The sequence below is a fragment of the Amaranthus tricolor genome, chromosome 4 (genome assembly GCF_026212465.1).
Source record: "Amaranthus tricolor cultivar Red isolate AtriRed21 chromosome 4, ASM2621246v1, whole genome shotgun sequence".
NCBI classification, from domain to species: Eukaryota; Viridiplantae; Streptophyta; class Magnoliopsida; order Caryophyllales; family Amaranthaceae; genus Amaranthus; species Amaranthus tricolor.
The window spans coordinates 23,646,366-23,655,634 of NC_080050.1; positions in this window are offsets into that span (position 1 = coordinate 23,646,366).

The window sequence follows — 9,269 nt, forward strand, 5'->3', positions numbered from 1 at the left end:
CGGTGCTCTGCATGCCACCTCATATGCGTAGCTGTTGCCTCTGAAGCATACAATCTTTGTAATCTGGGGCCTAGGGGGAAATAATGAAATTTTTTCTGCGAAACCTTATCACCCTTACTGTTTCTTCTCCATCTAGAAGTTTCACAAATATAACAACAAGTTTCATTCGCATTATTCCCCCAATATATCAAGCATCCGTTAGGACAACAATCTATCTTCTCAACGAGTAATCCAAGGGCAGCTATTTGTTTTTTCGTTTCATAGAAGTTGTTTACCATCGTATTCTCTTCTGGTAACACTTCGTTCACAATACCACAAATATCGTCATAACACCTCTCAGTGAGACGATGGTCTGTCTTCAGGTTTGTAAGTCGACCAATAATAAACATCTTGGTGTGATTTTTACAACCTTCATATAAAGGACTATTAACAGAATTTAACATTTCAAAGAACTGTCGACACTGAGGGTTTGGATATTCGTCAACGTGTACCGGTGGTTCAGTATCTACTGACACTACATTATACTGTGAGGGAAGAAAGTGATGATAATTGTCTGGAAACACATTAGCTACTGCATCATGCACCATCTGTGAGTATGGATTTGAATTGTTTGACAATTGCTCTCCGACTTCCGCTACAACATCAGATGTTGTTCCTATCTCTGTGTTATGATGATATTCTCACTCATAGTAATTTTCAACAAACCCCCTTCTCATTAGATGTTCTCTTATTTTATCTGGTTCCTTATAGCAACAAGTTTTACACTTTTTACAAGGACATCTAATCTCAAAACTCATGCTTTGTGTACGAGCAAATTCTAAAAACTCTTTCAACCCTCTCATAAATCTTAAACTAAACTTTCCATTTTTTTCGTCGGTTGTACATCCAACTTCTGTCTTGCCTAGAATTCATTTTTAACACCTAAATATAATATAATAATATAATTATTCAACTGATCAATAAAGTAAGTTAATGACAATAAAAATATATAAAATAATTCATGAAAATAACAATATATGATAATAATATAATTATTCTAATAACAATTATTAAGGAAAATTAATGACAATAAACATAAAATATAAAACAATAAAAAAATATAAAGAAACTCAAGTAAATAACAAACGAAATAAAATATGTACTAATTAAATAATAAAAATAAATCAAATTAATGACAATAATAATTAAATATAAACAATAACAATAAATAAAACAACTCATGTAAAGATAAAAAGCAAGCTAGATAATAGAATAAGAAAATCACTAACCTCTTCTAATTCTTTAGCTACCGAAATATACAATACACAAAAATTTTGTGCGTTATTTATAGAAAATATGGCGACAATACGGCGATGACAAACGCTTCGCCATCTTCTCAAATTTGAAAAAGCGGTGGCGACCAAATGGCTTCCAACCAACCATCGCCTAAAATTATTAAAATAAAAAAATTACGGTCTACATGGCGAGGGACTGGCGACCAAGCACTTAATGTCGCCAATGAAGTTAAAAAAAAGCAAATAAAAAAAATCATTTTGGCGACTAACTGGCGACCACATCAGCCGTCGCCAAATATTAAAATATAAATGTAAAAGATATTGTCTTCATAGGCGACCAATTGGCGACCACTTTGCTCGTCGCTATATAATTAAAAAAAATAAACAAATTAAAAGCTTGTAGCGACGGTTTGGCGACCCTATTTCCCGTCGCCATTTTGCATTTCCATTATGCGACGTCTTTTCCATCGCCTTTCCGTCGCTAATGGCGACCATCCCACCGCCTCGTCATTTTTCCATCGCTATTTCCATAGTTATTTGTAGTGTTACAGGATAGATTGAGAAAGAAAATTAATGAGAATTAAATTCAGATTTTGCATGAGAAATAGCTATTAGCTACTAGGTCATTATGACATAATTAAGTATATATATTCATTAACAACTTGTAAAAATGTTCAATAAAATTAGGTAATTGTTTATTGTAGCCAATTATTCGTTAAAAAAAGTCATATCCTCTAACTTTTATGTCTCAACTTTTCAATTTGTTAAAAAACCACTTGCCAAAAATATGGCCATTTGACCATATAAAAAACCAAACACTAATAAAAAATAAAAAATAAACTATTAAAATCTCTTTTAAGAAAGCATTTTCCAAGAGTGATTTATCTTTCAATTGTAGAATCACAAAGCCCTAACACCAAGTTTTGGATACCACGCCTTTGCTAGATGTACTAATAAAGTCCATGTATGAAAAATATTTAAAACTAATTTTATTCAACACCTTTATTATTCTTGGTTGACAAGACTTTAGTGTGGCTTAGAATTTTTTCCTACTTTATAATTAATTATTAATTATGTACATCATAAGTCGAGATTCATAAAAGAATGTGATTAGATTCATCATGTGCAAGTGAAACGTCAAATATTGTAATCTTGTGCTCATCATTTTATGTAACCAACACAATCATTCTATTACTTCAATTTTCCTATCTTATAGATTATTTTTATTCTCTAGTTTTCTCCAAAAATTGATATGAGAATCATTAGTTCATAAGCATAAACTCCACACAATCATAGTCATAATCATCAACTCAGTATTTCTGCACAAAGTCAAGATCTAGGGCAAAAAAACAGCAAATACAGTGATACACCATACCTATACCCTCCAACAAGAGAAAAAAGAGAAATATATGTAGTCTCAAACATGTGGCTTGTTCATCTTCAACATCTTAGAACGTCAACCATAATATACTTCCAATTTCAATAGAGAGAATCATGATTTTTTTTGAGTATCAAAATGAAGATTAGTCTAAGAGCAACAGATATAGGGAAGTAATGTAAAATGGTCCATGACTCAAATCACATTTTCTCCTATTTTAAGTGACACACCATCAAAATAGGTTTCTCAGGTCTAATATCAGAGGATATTATCAAAGTGCTTTATAAACCCTTTAAAATGTTGTCACATATACCATTTTTCAAGAATAGTTAGTGCAAGTTCGTCCATAAAAGCTTAGAGTACTTTTCAAAAAGAAATTCAAGGAAGTAATATTAAGATGAAAACTGTTAGACTACAAAAAATAAGAAGAGTTCTTAGAAATTTGAGCATGGACTCGAAAGAAAACATTAATATGGATTACTTCACAAGAATCATAGATATATTTAACTAAATAAAATAGGATTAGAGAAGGTGTTGTCAACAAAATCTCAAGTACCGTAAAAAAATCGTGAATTAAAACACAAAAGACTTATCAACTCTAACAACATTGATTTTATACGTATGATGAAAGCACAAGAAAACGGAGAAAATTGACAGTCAAAGATGAGTTTGGAAAACATTCCTAACTAATTACAAAGGCAAGAATAACAAGAATGAAAAGAAGCAAAAAAGAAACAAATACAAGTCTAATCCTTTGATGTGCGGATTTTTTCAAAGAACTAATCACCTAAAGAGTGATTGTTGATGAAAAGGAAAATATAATGCAACAATTTCAAGTGTTTTAGCCATCTAGAGAAAGCTTGCAGAAAGAAGCAAAATCAAACACATGTGCAAGCAGAAGTTTTAGAAGAAGTAGGTATATTAAGAGTGCAAGAAGATCACCAAAAATGAACATACCACGACATAACCAAGATTCATTTGATTTTACCTAACTTCATACTTCATTAAAGACTTAGCTCCTATTAGATAGGGGAATCGAGTTGTTGTTAGATCAATTAGTAAAGACGGCACAATTTGGATTTATGTAAGGGAGATTTACAATGGAAGTAATTTATCTCATAAGATAAATTGTTATGATTGGTGTGACTTGAGTGCACATTTGGTGTGTGCATTCATGTGGTGACTCTTGGGATGGAATCCCATAAGTTTGTCATGAATGGGTGTATTAAAACGAGTCTTAATATTTGTGGTTTATGATGATGATTAAGGTATGAATTAATGAGTTAATCAAGGGATTTATGGGACTTAATGAAGAAGTTCAAAGGTTTAATTCAAGATGCTCAACTATGCAAGTCGAGCAATACTGTCAGAAGCCCTCTGAAGTGCCGCTCGACCAGCTCGCTCGACCGAGCGAGCACAGAATGCAACCAGAAACTTCCTGTAGTCCGCTCGACCAGGCCGCTCGACCGAGCGAGCCTCTGCTTTGGTCGAGCGATGTCTCTGATGCTGTTTTTTTGACTCTTCAAGTTCTTGGGGATGTTTCATTATCATTTATTCATAGCTTTAATATACTTAATGTTACTTAGTGTGATCTCTCCTATAAATAGAGAGCTCTCATTGTAATGATACACATCCACAAAATACACCCCAAGCCAAACACTAGCCTATATCTCTTCTCTATTGTAATTCTCCATATTTGAGAGTTCTTTGAACTCCTTTGATAATATAAGAGTACTACACACCGGAGGACGTAGCCTTAGTTGGGTGAACCTCGTTAAATCTTTGTGTCGTTTTATTGCTTTACTTTCTCCTATAAACATCGATATCATTGATAGCGTAATTTGTTTCTCACAAAACCTCATACACTCGATCTTGGCAATATTAGAGTTTGAAACACATTGTTCGAACTCTAATACATCATCGTTTTCATAAATGATGGAGTATTATAGGGCTAGAAAAAAAAAATTGCACATAGTTTTTATTGACCTGAAAAAAGCACACGACAAAGTACCAACATAAGTACTTTGGTGGGCAATGAGAAACAAGGACATCCTAAGAAATACATTAATATAGTGAAAGATATGTATTGAGAAGTAAAGGCGAATGTAAGGACATGTGGGGGAAAACAAAGGATTTTTGAAACAAAATTGGCTTTCATAAAGGTTTGGCCCTAGGCCTTTTTCTTTTTGTAGCATCCTAAATGCGATAACTCAATCAATACACAGATATATGTCTTAGTACATCTTGCTCATTGATGACATTATTTTGGTAGATTATACCATGCAAGGGGGTAAATATTATGTTAGAACAATTGAGATAAGAGTTGCAGTCATGAAGTCATAAATAAACTCAGAGCTAGAGAGAGTGCAAAGAGTTTAGTTTTAGCACAAACGAGAGGCACTATAAGTTAGAAGAGAAAAAAAGCACTTCAAATGGATGCTTTAAATATCTTTGGTCTATATTTCAGAGTATTAGGGACATCCAACAAAATGTGACCTATAGATATAAGTGTGGGTGTAAAAAATAGGGAGTCGTTAATGGAATATTATATGATCGATGTGTGCCCTTAAAGTTAAAGGGAAAGTTTTATGGAACGACTATTAGAGTAGATAGGAATAACAAAAATGAGATTGCTTCGATGGATGAGTGGACATACTTCGAGGAATAGAATTAAAAAGAAGATATAAGAAAGGGTTTAGGAGTCGTGAATATTAAGGAAAAGATTCAAGAATCATTTAAGGTTGTATGGGTTTGTGCAAAGATGGAGCATTAGTGAACTAGTAAGAAAGATAGAAAGTAGGAGCTTGAGAGACTTAAAAAGAGCTCAAAGAAGACCGAAGATACTTTGAGGGTTGAAATGTATATGAAGAATCTAGACTTACAAATTGAGATGATAGAAAATCTAATGTATGGAGAAGAAAAATTCATGTGAACAACCATTGAATTTCATATATTGATTCATGTAGTTAATCCAAATCTTTTAGGATTAAGGATATGACATTGTTGTTTATGAAGAATTAAAGAAAATGCTATGATAACAATAAGGAGTACTCTCGGGTTTTGTGAAAAGGTTTATTGCTTTCTTAAAATCTTATTTTTGACAAAAATCCTAATTAAAATTAAGTTTCCTATTTTTATAGGTTTAGAGGCTTTAGAAAAAGATTGAAAAAATCCCTCTTGGAGCCAAGGGTTTTAACTTATAACCCTTATATTTTTTTGTTTTTCTTATGAATAAAGTAGTAGTAGTAATAAAAATCATGATTGAAATTAACAATTTTCTATAAATGTTTAGAAATTAAACTTTCCTAAAAATTAATATTATAAAAGTTTTTAATTTATTATTCTAAAACTTTATAATCCAAACAATCAAATTCATTAAATTTAATAAAAAATTATCAAAAACTATTTAATGATTTTTTTGTCAAAACTATCTATTAAAAATCTTTTTTTTGTTAAAAACTGCTTAATGAAATTTTTTTTTTGGAAAATACTACCAAATAAGAATTTTCATTTATTGAACGTAATTTTTTAATCAAAAACTATCTTCAAAAAATTTTGTTTGCAATAGACTACCAAATAAAACAATTTATTGCTGAAAGACTACTTTTAAATGTAATCTTTTAACAAAAATATTTTTACGATCAAAACTACAGGTAACGATGAACGAATGAAAATCATTATTCAAAAGTCTTTAGCAAAAGAAAATTTTCATTAGATTATTTTTGACAAAAGTTGAAGTCAAGAGTTAGAACAATGGAAACAAGAGTTGGAGTCACGAGGTTTCAGATTAAGTCGGAACAGTACAAAGTACATGAAGTGTAATTTTAGCACAAACGCGATAATGAGAAGCACTATAAAGCTAGAAGAGAAAGAAATCACTTCAAATGGATGCTTCTAATGCCTTGGGTCCATATTTCATAGTAGTATGAGCATCCAATAAAATGTGACCCATAGAATTAAGTATGGGTGGCAAATATGGAATATGGCTACCGAAATATTATGTGATCGAAGTGTGCCCCTAAAGTAAAGGGTAAGTTTTATTAAACAATAATCAGACCAATGCTACTATATGGATCCAACTGTTGGTTTTTTAGAAAGGATCATAGTAAAAAGATGATATAGAAAAAATGTGAATGTTTGAATGGATTAGTGGACATACCTTGAGTGATAAATTCGAAATGAAGATATAAGAAAAAATTTAGGAGTTGCAAATATTAAGGAAAAGATGATATAGAATCGTTTAAGTTGGCTTGAGCATGTGCAAAAACAGGGTATTGATCATCCCATTAGGAAAATCAATGTTGGAGCTCAAAAGAGACTTAAAAAGAAGGCAAGAAACATCGAAGACAACTTGGAGGATAAGAGTTGAAAAAGATATAAAAAATCTAGACTTAAAAATTAAGATGGTAGAAAATCAAAATGAATAAAGAAAAATCCACTAGAACAACAATTGAAATTGATATATTGATTCATATAACCGCCCCTAATCGTTTGAAATTAAGACTCGGTATTATTGTTATTGTATCGTTGTGTTGTTTCTGAAAAAACTTACTATGTACTTTTAGTAAAAAAGAGTCTTTGATAGTTTTCTCTAAATATAAAGCAGAATTTAATACTTAAACTAGCAAGGTTTACACATGGTGAAATTATAATATACTAAGAATAAAAACTCGTGTAATATATACGGAATTTTTTTTTACAAAAATAGAAATAAATATAAATTTTTAAAGATATATAACAAAAAAACATACTATAAACTAAAGATGAATTAATATTTGTTAAGATATGGTGATATAACATTGTTTATTTGTATAATAAACTTAAATAGTTTGTAGATGATCTTAAACATAAAATGAAATTATCTTGTAAGTTCTCAAAATAAAAATTGTCTTTTAAGTTAAATATAATTAATTTATTGATTCGTCTATTAAATTACATAAAAATCTTTTTGATAGATCTTATTGTCTTTGTCGTTTCCCATAAATGCTTATTGTTTCTAATTTACTTCTAAGACTTACTGTATATTGATATAATGCCATAATTTAGTATATAATATAATAAAGTATACATTACTTTCCAATTGAAAATCACAGAAACTTGTGTGAGACCGTCTCATTTGTGAGACGCGTCTTATTGGGCCAGCCCAATTGTATATATTCTTTTTACCAATTTCACAAATTAAAATGTCAATTTCAATAGTTAAAGGACCAATTTAAAGACTTAAAAAACCATTTAAGGATTTGAAATTGGCATTTTAAATCATTAAATTTGACAGTTTCAAGACGAAAGTCAATTTTAATACTTAAAAACCAATTTTAAGACTTAAAAGACCAATTGCAGAGTATTAAATTCTCATTTCAACTTTAAAATAGGATGACTCAAACATTAAAGTTGATATTAAAAACTTTGTAAATGGCCTTTTAAGTCTTAAAATTGTATTTTTAAGTCTTGAAATTGTCTTTTTAAGTCTTAAAATTAGTATATCAGAATATTTTTTAAAAAATATTAGGCCTGGGCCAGTTGCATAGCTAAGACCGTCTCACAGGGGAATAACTGATCGAAAATATCCAATTAGTTACTATGTGTCTTCTTATTAGCATTAATTGATAACTAACGCATGTTAAAAGTGATAATTATTCTCCAAAGTTGATTATTTAGGTATAATATTTTGTTGTCATAAGATCTTTATTAGAATAACTAATCCTTTTTTAAACTTGCTTAAAATGATGCATGTGTGGCAATTAGTTATTTAATCATTTGGCACATATTAATTAATGTGTTAGCCATTCTCTAATTATTCTTAATTAAAAATTATAAATAATATTAATAATCTTTGTATTGAGACGAATTAAACAAGATCTTACATGGCTACATTTTAACTTATAGACTAAAAATAAAATATAAATTAAGAGTGATAAGTGAATAGTGAAAAAAAATAAATGTGACTAATGGGTAGAATACGAGGGAGTATTATAAAAGTATGCGATTAGAAGATGCAAACAAGATCCCACTTGATATATTATTACTTACACATTAGTCACAATATATAAAATAAGCTTGAACGATGAATAATGCACATAATCGAAATGTAGTGAGTATTTGAAAACAAAAGAACTATGTTGCTATGGAAATCATGAGCAAAATCAAGTCAATGTCACTCAAAAAAATAAAAATAAAACAATTTTAAATTATATTTAAATAGCAAATTAAGAGAGAAAAAAAAAGGCAGAAGAAAAGGACGGAAAAAGAAGAGTTGTAAGAAGAAAGAGTGCGAAAAGACAAAAAGAAGAAATAAGAGAGCTTATATTCTATACATATTTTCAGTTCAAATCTCCTTTGATACCCCAAATTGAGCTGTAAAAAAATTAATAGACTACTCTTATCAATAAGAAACATCTTAATTTCTTAGGAGCTCATTTGCTAACAGCTCCACAGTTAAGCATGCTTAATTGGGAGCAAATCTTAAGACATGGGTCTCCTCCTGAAAAGTTTTCCCAAGTGCGCATGAGTAAGGTCAAAGTGCGCTCATGTGCTGAAAAACTTTTGTTGTTCTGTAAGGCCTACCTACAACCTTAATGGATAGTCACCGACAGTCTAACGAGGCCAAGGTACTGCAT